Here is a 9,911-nt window from a genome sequence, read left to right on the forward strand (position 1 = left end):
ACAAACAAATAACTGTACAGGGCATGATACAGTTAGACATCAATTTTACAGAGACTACGAGAACAATCACTGCTAATTTCTACATAGTAGAGAATTTAGCAATAAGAGCTAACATGTTGTAGGGGTTGAGAACCACGAGGAACGAGAATATCGTATTACTCCCACACATGGACTGGACAGAATATGATAATAAATTCATAGAGGAAATTAATTCATCAGATGACTTGCTCAGCGACAGCTACGATAGGACAAGAAGACCACCGTGACCGTAGTAACTAACTTGGTATTACAGTGCTTAGTATGCCGGGCAAGAATCTTGCTCACATTCTCATGGTGTGGATCAGGGCCTGAGAAATCCAGTTTCACCCAAAGAAGTCTGCAGTTGCCCTTATCCCAGCTCCCTAAGTACTCATGAAATGCCATCTTGAGGATCGACAAGTTCTGCTAGCAGCCTATGTGAAAAGCAAGAAAGTGTCTGACTCAGCAAATCAGGAGTTTACAGTGGGAATCCATGTGACTCTTTGGGATCCCTGCTAGGATCATCCGACTGATTGCTGATCTGTATTCCAACAATGAAAATACTATCAAGTGTGGAGGGGGAAACGGCTGACTTCTTCTCAGTAAGTACTGGTGTAAGACAAGGATGTATTGCTCCTCCCACACTTTCCAACATGTGCATATATTTGGCCCTTGGTCATGCTGTGAGTCGAAATTGCTATGGAGTATCAAATGGCAATGTCAGGGTAACTGACCATGACTTTGCTGATGATTCAGTTATCCTTGCAGAGTCGCTGGGAATACTATTCGATGCCTTAAGGAATGTCACGGAATGCAGAGACATTGGGTTTCAAAGTCTTTAGGACCAAGACCATGGCCCAGACAATTGGTGGGTTGTTGAATAATGCAGTTCAGCCCATCTCAGCATGTGATGAGAATGTGGAAGTGTTAATAAAGATTCACGTATCTTGGTGTTGTGATAAATAACGGTAGGTCAGACAATGAGATTTCTCATCACACTGGTCTGACTTATGGGGTTATGAATTCATTCAGCTTGGGTATTTGGCATTGTTATTTCTGTGAAAAGACGAAAATTCGCATCTTGAACACAATTGTGTGCCTTGTTCTTATTCTATTGTTGTGAGACATTGACACTAAACAGTGACTAGAAGTGGTGACATCACTGCTATGGCAGTACATAACGAGCGACTAATCTGTGAGACTGAACTGAGGCCTAATATGCATCTAATAAGTCACAGCTGACTCTGTGAATGTGGGCACACGGCCTGTTTCCTGAGGTTAATCCTGCTCACAGGGTGATCTCTGATAGAGTTAACCCAGGATGGAGGAAACGAAGAGGAAAGCCACTGAACTCATTCCTGGAGCAGATCACTTGTTCTTGTCGAAAAATATTTAGAGCGATGAGTTGCTGCCTGTAGGGCTGCACGAAGGGAGCCTTGTTTGTGGAGTCTGGGAGTGAACAAGGCTATGCAGTCCGCTGCGTTTGTCCTATATAAGTAAATGAATATGATTGTGTCTGTTTTATTTACACTTTCGATACCTTCACATAATTTTATTCAGCCTAGAAAACTTTTCTTAAAGAATTTCCATAACTTGAGTAAACTGTCTGGATGTAGAAAGAAGAGACTACTGTAAGGCATCGTAATTATGAAGGGATGAATTATTGCTGCATCCGTTAATAGACATGAGTTTGGTGCCTATTAACGGATATGCATGTTGCACTCATCAATAATTGTACTCTGTCCATAAAATATATAGCTGCTACATGCATCAGTCTATTCCTGATGATCAATTAAATAATTCCATATGCATCAATCTATTTTTTCACCTCCCGCTTTCTTGCACTGCTTTTCAAATGTGTTTCGTTTATGATGAAGTGAGGAACTACCATAATCTAATGGCTGCTATCAAAATGTATGAAATAAGTGCACTCTTTTTTCTTGACGAAAAAGATGGATATCCACGGAACGCCTACAGGAAGAGCAAATGTGCATTGCAACCTGGCGGCAAGTATGGGTTTGACTAGAGTCAGGTGAGTTATAATGATTCTCTGTTAGGTCAGGTACGTTACGTTAGGGGTGGGAGGTACCTTTTTTTCATTCATCATCATCGTCATCATCATCATCATCATCATCATCTTATTGTTATTATTATTATTATTTGGAGTTTTTTAACGTGGAACTAAAAATGCCGGTATCGAATACAAAGGGAGATAAGCCACCCAGAGCACACCTAACAAGCCTGACCATACTGGGAAGCTTCCTAGCACCTAGTGCGACTGATGTTTATCCTATTATTAGTTATTTTTAACACTATGACATAAAAGTGGCTTGTCCTCCGGCGCTCACTGCTAAACACAGAATAAGATCAAGAGCTCTGTTATAAGGTGGCATAAAGGATGAATGTGAAAAAAAAAAAAAAAAAAAAAAATTAGTTTCCATTTTCTTCCAAATCAAAATTTCACCAAAGAGTAAGAATTACTGAGTGACAGAACAAGCGAGAAACTGAGTGAGAAAGTGAATATGAATGAATGAAATTACCAGGCCGAGTAAGAGGGAGGGGGGCAAGTCTGCGCTTAAAAAAAGGGTCTTTGAGGTTGCCACACAGAAAGAATTAATGAGCGTAAATACTATGCAAGTGTGTGAATGCTTTAGGCAGAATTAACATAAGGATTTGTAATAGAAATAGAAGGAATCAAGGGTTGAAAGTGTGTAAAAATTAACTTCCTCAAAAGAAGTAAAAAAGACAAAGCCCAGGTCGAGGTTTGCTATATTAGAATGGTGACCGTTGCTGAGTATAGAAATATTCAGTTTAAAGTATTTTGAAATATAGTTTTCCTTACAATAAAGTGATGGACAACAAAGTGATGGCCAGCAAAGGGAGGAGATTTAGTAATGCATAAACTGACATTTAATAAACTCAGCATTTTGGAAGAAGAACTATAAACTCTGCCTGAAACCATCACGCTGCATTAAATTTTTGCAGCAGTTGAAATGAAAAAAAAAAAAAAAAGATCAATGATTCTGAATATATCTGTTGTTACTGGATTATATACAGTAAAGTGGATGAAAATGACTTCCGAATTTTATACCATATAGAGAAGAAAATTCTGGTGAAAGAGAAGTTTGTTGGAATTTTTTTCATTTGTTGTGTGAAATAGTCTAAAACGAAATGTATTCAAATAAATATGTTCATCGAGTGAGTAGGTGATGGGCTCCCCTACTACCACTCCTTTGGCAAAGTTTGGAAAAATCGCTGGTTTTAATCCTGGCCAATTTTCGGAACTGTGAGTGAAATCATGACCTTTCTCGTCACATTCAAAGATAATCCTATTGACTGATATTTAAAAGTAATTCTGTTTGGCTGCAAGTAATACATGTGCAATTGTTTCAAATGAGTTCAAATTTTGTTGGAAATTTCACACAAAATCATATAGCACTGACGGGGAAGTTGGTAAGAAAGAAATAATGGCGTTAACATCGGCTTCATAATAAGTTCTCCCTAAATGATACATAAAACTGAATCTTTTTATCTGGAAACGATGAATGTCCACCAAAATGATGAAGAATATGGGAAACATTTCACAGGGAAGAAAACATGGATTTAATTTTTTTTTTTTTTTTTTTTTTTTTTTTTTTGTAGAGGACAATAAAATAAGTCTTGTATTTTTCAACAGATCGAGCCCTTGGGTTCTGAGAGGTGGCACTTTCACTACAAAAACTGCGTTTCACATAAGCTTCCTTGAGAACATTGAAGACTGAAGTTTCTGGACACTTTAAAAATCCCTGAATGGGTTCCTTTAAAATGGTGCTTTCATCTTCTTGTTTGAATTATAGAAAATTCCCATTTCGTCACCAATGAAATTTTTCCTAAACATGTTGAGTCCTTTATGACAAAACACAGTCGGCCAAAAGAGAAGTAGATGCATGTCCACGTTGGTGAGCTTTGGCAATTAAAAAAAATATATATCGGACCGAGCGGAAATATTAAATGAGTACCTTAGCCAAATAACGTCTGATTTTGCCATAAAAGCTCCGAAGTGATGAGAAAATTAAGCCATTAATTTACCAAAAGAGACATAGATGTGCGAGAATTTAAAAATCTCCGTCCCATAGGAACTATGAAATAATCGTATTAAAAAGAAATGCTAAGCCCGGTGAGCTCCAAACCAAGTAGGAATCACCAGAGACACAGATGTGCGAGAATTTAAAAAGCTCTCCCATGAAGAACTATTAAATAATCATATTTAAAAAATTGTGAAGCCCAGTGAGCTCCAAACCAAGTAGGAATCACTCACAAAACTAAATTTACATGGGTTTCGGAAAGTATTATTAAAATACCATTTGAAAAATTCAGATACAAGGCCCTAAAAATGACATTTTCGCTTCCTTAGGTAATGTGACTGGAATTACTGTATATCTACTTGGCAGAATATTTCCGTAAAAATGAGTTAGTTTCACGTCAGATAACATAAAGGCAATGAAGAAGGTGACGCGCGTCAAACTGACGTGTTTCTGCGCAGCTAGAAATACACCATGTATATAAAATCACGTGTTTTCAACCAGACAGTGTAAATTTACGACTTGGTCATATTGGCTCCGATTTACAGAGGAAATTTCTTGAACTGTTGAAAAAAAATTACATTTGTATACTAGAAAGAAAAACTGAAAAATAAAACTGAAAATACTAGCAGGGACGATGAAATGGTGATACATTTGAAATTCGATAGGTCTGCTCAGGCTTCATTTAGAAGGGCGAAAGTCCCTTTTTGTGATACATATATTTTTACTGCATTTTTGAGGTCTCAAAAATGGCATTTTCATTTAAGTGGGTAACCTGACTAGAATGATGTTCTTTTAAATTTGGGCATTTTTTCAAAGCCTTCATGGATATTTTCACGCCATAACAATTAATGACATCAGGGATATGCTTAAAAATAATAATAAAAGTGTTCTTGGCAACTCAGAAATAACCTGCATGACTGATACATAAAACTGAGTAAATTTGCCTTAAAATTATTAATGTAATATTTTCCCAAGTGACCTCCAGCTATGATATAAATGTACCATTATGGTGAGAAATTATGGGAAACGGTTCTGAAGTAGAAAAGCAAGGGCTCCAGAAAACGTTACATTCTGCGTCTGTAACAGGTGATTATACCCTGCTTGATTCACCTGTACACCTGATATGTATGGGACGAGGAGCGCGTGATCAGTTCGTGGCTGCTGATTGGCCGCCGATGATGACATCACAACAGACGCCAGATGATCGATAAAATTTATTTTTAAATACTTTCCTAGTGTGTTCCTGGAAATAAAATACTCTGCTGTCTTTAAAAAACACTACGAATATATTTGAACTGTTCTTCTTTTAAACAATATAACGGTCTGTATGTTCAATTACTATAAGTAAGCAAGGATTAGCTGCTGTGACGAATAAATGTTCAAATCTATGTTGATGGAAACACTCGCCGGGGAACGTTCAAAATATTATGATAATGTTAATCTGTCATTATATCACGAAGTTTTTGTCAGTCTGCTTTATTGAAGAATAGTTAGTGAAAATAAACAACAGTGATGAAATAATGGTGTTGTAACAACTACAGTAGTGGAGCGACTGATACTACCCTCTTGTATATAGCCAAGTTAACTCTTGTGACGCTTTCTGCCAAATCAAACAAAATTGTTCCTCTGTTATTTGACGTACTCTCCTTTATACTTACTTGACTTTCCCTTGCAATAGGCTAATCTCATTCAATTTATTTCCCACACCCTAGGGATACTTAATTTATTATTTCCTTACTCTTCTAGCCATACTATCAAAAGCTTCCCAGAGAGAGAGAGAGAGAGAGAGAGAGGAAGGAGGTGGGGGAGATGAACATCTAGAGCGAGACAACGAGGAGCCTAGGTGCGTGCTATAAAAAAAAAAAAAAAAAAAAACAAGCAATAAACAAGAAAAATATTGTTGAGAAGCGGGATTTGCTAGATAGGAAGTACCGGAAGGTTCTCAGAACCTCTCGCATTTTCCAGTTACGAGTCAGAGTTGCCAGTTAACCTGCTATTTGTAAGCGGAGGTATTTTGTAAAGTTATGCATTAAATTTTATGCTCATTCTCTCTATAATATTTTATTTGTGATTGTTTGTTATAATATGTAATTTGATTTCAATTTGCATGTTAAGTATTTAGACTTATGTAATGTAAGAAAACTTTGGGGTATTTTGAGTGTTTAATTTGGTAACTATAGGTGCTAGAGTAAACAAGAAGATTCGAGTGTAATGCAAGGTTAGTTAAGGAAGTGGAAGAGCGCGGAGTCATTTTCGTTACACTTTTAGTTTCAGTGCAGTTCAGTGTCAGTGCGGCCTAGTGAAGATTGTATATCTCCTGTAGTTGTGGAAACAGTGAGGATAGTTGGCAAACATTATGTATAGTTATTATTATTATTATTACTTTTTTTTTTTTTTTTTGCAGGGAAGAAGGAACCAAAGACCAGGAGCCTGCAAACCGTTCCTTCCAAGGAAAAAACAGAAACAATGCAAAAGACAGCCAAAATCAAGGTCCGTTATAACGAGATGCCTGGACACACTGAGTTTGAAAGACTGGAGATCAGTAGCGACAGAAAAGAGATAAAGATGCAACAGTGCAGCGAAGAGACTGAGGCTGAAGGGAGCCAGTAAGAGGAGGAGAGTTAATGAGACGTGAAGCCTTTGACTCCACCTTGTTGAAAAGAGCGTATGTGGGAAACCTCCCCATACATGAGAGTTGTATTTTACACAGGGGCGAAAAAAATACACGTGTATAAAGTCAACAACTGTGCAGGAGTAAAGAAGGTAAGGAGTCGGCTTAGTACACCTAATCTCTTGGAAGCAGATTTTACAAGAGATGTAATATGATCCGTCCAAGATAAATCCTGAGAGAATGAAACCCCAAGTATGTTTAAGGATGATGCAGGATTGGGCTGGATATTATCAAAAATTAGTGGATACGCCTGTGAAAGATTTTGTCGGGTTGACAGGTGAAGAACTGAGTCTTTGATGCAAGAAAAACAACAAGATTACTTTTACCCCTGTCAGAGATACGAGCCAAGTCAGACATGAACGTTGCGGGAACCGAATGAAAAGGCGAAGGGTGGAATCATCAGCGTACAAGTGGATACGGCTAGATGTACAGCTTAGAAGGTCTTTGATGAATAAAAGGAAGAGAGTTCGTGATAGGACTGAGTCCTGAGGAACACCACTGTTGACAGATCTAGAAGAACGATGGCCATCTACAACAGCAGCTATAGAACGACTCGAAAGGAAATTATAGATGAAGGCATAGATAGAAGGATAGAAACCGTAAGAGGGCAGTTTGGAAATTAAAGATTTATGCTAGACTCGATTGAAAGCCTTTGATAAGTCAAGTGCAATGGCAAAGCTCCCGCCAAATTCACCAAAGGAGGATGACCGTGAGTCTGAAAGGTAAATGAGAAGATCGCCAGTGGAGAGTCCCTGACGGAACCCATACTGATGATCAGAAAGAACGTTGTGATAGGAGATGCTTTAAAATTTTCTGTTAAGAATCAACTCAAAAACTTTTGAGACACAGGATGTTAAAGCAATTCAGCGATAGTTAGAGGATTGAGAATGGTCACCCTTCTTCGGGACAGGCTGAATGAGAGCAAACTTCTGGCAAGAAGGAAAAGTACAAGGTGACAGACAAAGGCAAAAGAGTTTACCTTGGTAAGGTGTAAGCACAGAAGCACAGTTCATGAGGACAACAGGAGGGACCCCATCAGGCCCATATGCCTTGTTAGTATTGAGGCCAATGACGGCAGAAAATACATCAGTTGAAGACATTTTAATGTCAGCCATGAGGAAGTCAGAGGGAAGAAGTGATGGGGGAACAGCACCGGAATCGTCTTAGGTGGAATTGGAGGAGTAAGTCTGAGTGAAGAGATCTGCCTTATCAGTAGAAGAAATAGCTACAGAGCCATCAAGCTAGAAAAGAGGAGGGAAGGATGATGAGGTACAGTTGTTAGAAAGGTCTTTGGCAAGGTGCCAGAAGGAGTGGGAGGAATTCGAGTTGGAGAGTTGAGAACATTTAGTACTGATGAAATTATTTTTAGCAGAGTGAAGAACAAAATTAGCACAATTCCGGGCAGAAACACAAAACACATGTGATTCAGGGATAGGTTGGTTCCGGTACCTTTTATAGGCCCTCTCCTTGTTGTGGACAGCAATAGAACAATCGTGATTAAACTAAAGCTTTTTGCATTAGTCAGTGGATATGAGAAAGGAATGTATTCTTCCATGCCTGAGAGAATAATCTCCCTGATGTGCAAGGCACACTCAGAAGGCTTCCAGCCATGGAAGCAATAATCATTCCAGGGAAAATCGAAGAAGTACTGCGTAAGGATCTCCAAAGTGCCACAATCGACGTTTCTTTGGTGGGTCCACAGGCCGTACTGGAGTGATGGAACAGGTTAAGGTAATAAGTTTGTGACTGGGAGGAGCTCAGTGGAGAGGAAAGAATAACAGTGTAAGCAGAAGTATTAGTTGCAAGGAAGAGGTCAAGTCTTTTCAAGGCGTTTAGTGATACGGGTAAGGTGCTGTACAAGCCGCTCTAGGTCATTAAGGATAGAAAAGATGTAGGCTTGTTCACCAGGTGGATCAGTGAAAGGAGAGGAGAGCAAAAGGTGGTGATGAACACTGAAATCTCCTAGGATGGAGATTTGAAAGGGAGAAATGGGTAGGATGTGTTCATTGTAATAGTAAGATAGTCGAAGAATTTTTCAGTCAGTCGAATTACGGGTAAGAAAACAGCACAGATATTTTTAGTCAGAGAATGACAGGAAAACCAAAGCCAGAGAATAGAGAATTCAGAAAAATCACGTTCAGGAACACGAGAGCAAGCTAAGTTGTGTTTACATACACAACAACAACCTTTGGCTTTGAAATGAGTATAGAGAAAGTAGAAGGATAAAGAGAAGTGTTTGCTATCAGTTGCCTCTGACAGGTGTCTCAATTAAGAAGAGAAGGTGAGGTTTATTGGAGGAGAGGTGGTGCTCAACAGAGAAAAAGTCAGTGGAAAAGCAGTGAATATTGCAGAAATGAAGAAGCGAATCGGACAGTGGTTCCTGGCAACTCGTTGAGTCGTCACCGGGGGAGGGGTGGATGGTAGGGTCTCACCCCAGGGACTCTGGGTCTTGGTTCAATGAATAAAGTCCGCAAACTTGAGAGATCAGTGTTTATTTACCAAGCCTGAGGCAATCTTGTTGTTGCACACTGAAAGGCTGACCATAGGGAGGACAGCTCGCTGGGCAATGTCCTTCCTATACTGAACTACTGCTGCTGGAGCCTGTGGCAGTGTGGAACAGGGATGTAACAGTGGTGTCAGGAGTGAGGACTGAGAAGTATTGCAGTTAGTCAGATTTCGACATGAAGGGAGAAAGTGTACAGACAAGAGGCCAAGCTAGGCAGGAGGACGCATCTCTGGCTATTTCTACAAGCACAAAGTGAACAACTACGAGCACAAATTGAAGGACAGAAAGAGCTCAAGAAAGAACTCAGTGAACAACTACAAGCACAAAGTGAACAGCTACAAGAACAAAGTGAAGGACAGAAAGACCTCAAGAACGAACTCAGAGAACAATTACAGGCACAAAGTAAAGAACAGAAAGAACTATATGAACAACTAAGCGGCGTTACAGGAGGAACAGGAGGAGTTACAACTGAGGTTGCAGGCACAGCTAGATGCCTTCATGGGGGAAATGAAGCAAGAACAACAACAACTGAACGAGGAAGTATACACTGAGCTAAAGCAGCAGAAGTGTGAGGTAAGCAATAAAATGATCGAATGCAGACAGCATCTAGACAACCAGTTATATATAATTAGCGAGAAAATTGGGGCTGTAG

This window comes from Coenobita brevimanus, chromosome 67 (genome assembly GCF_032717465.1).
Source record: "Coenobita brevimanus isolate Jiangsu-jjx chromosome 67, ASM3271746v2, whole genome shotgun sequence".
NCBI lineage: Eukaryota > Metazoa > Arthropoda > Malacostraca > Decapoda > Coenobitidae > Coenobita > Coenobita brevimanus.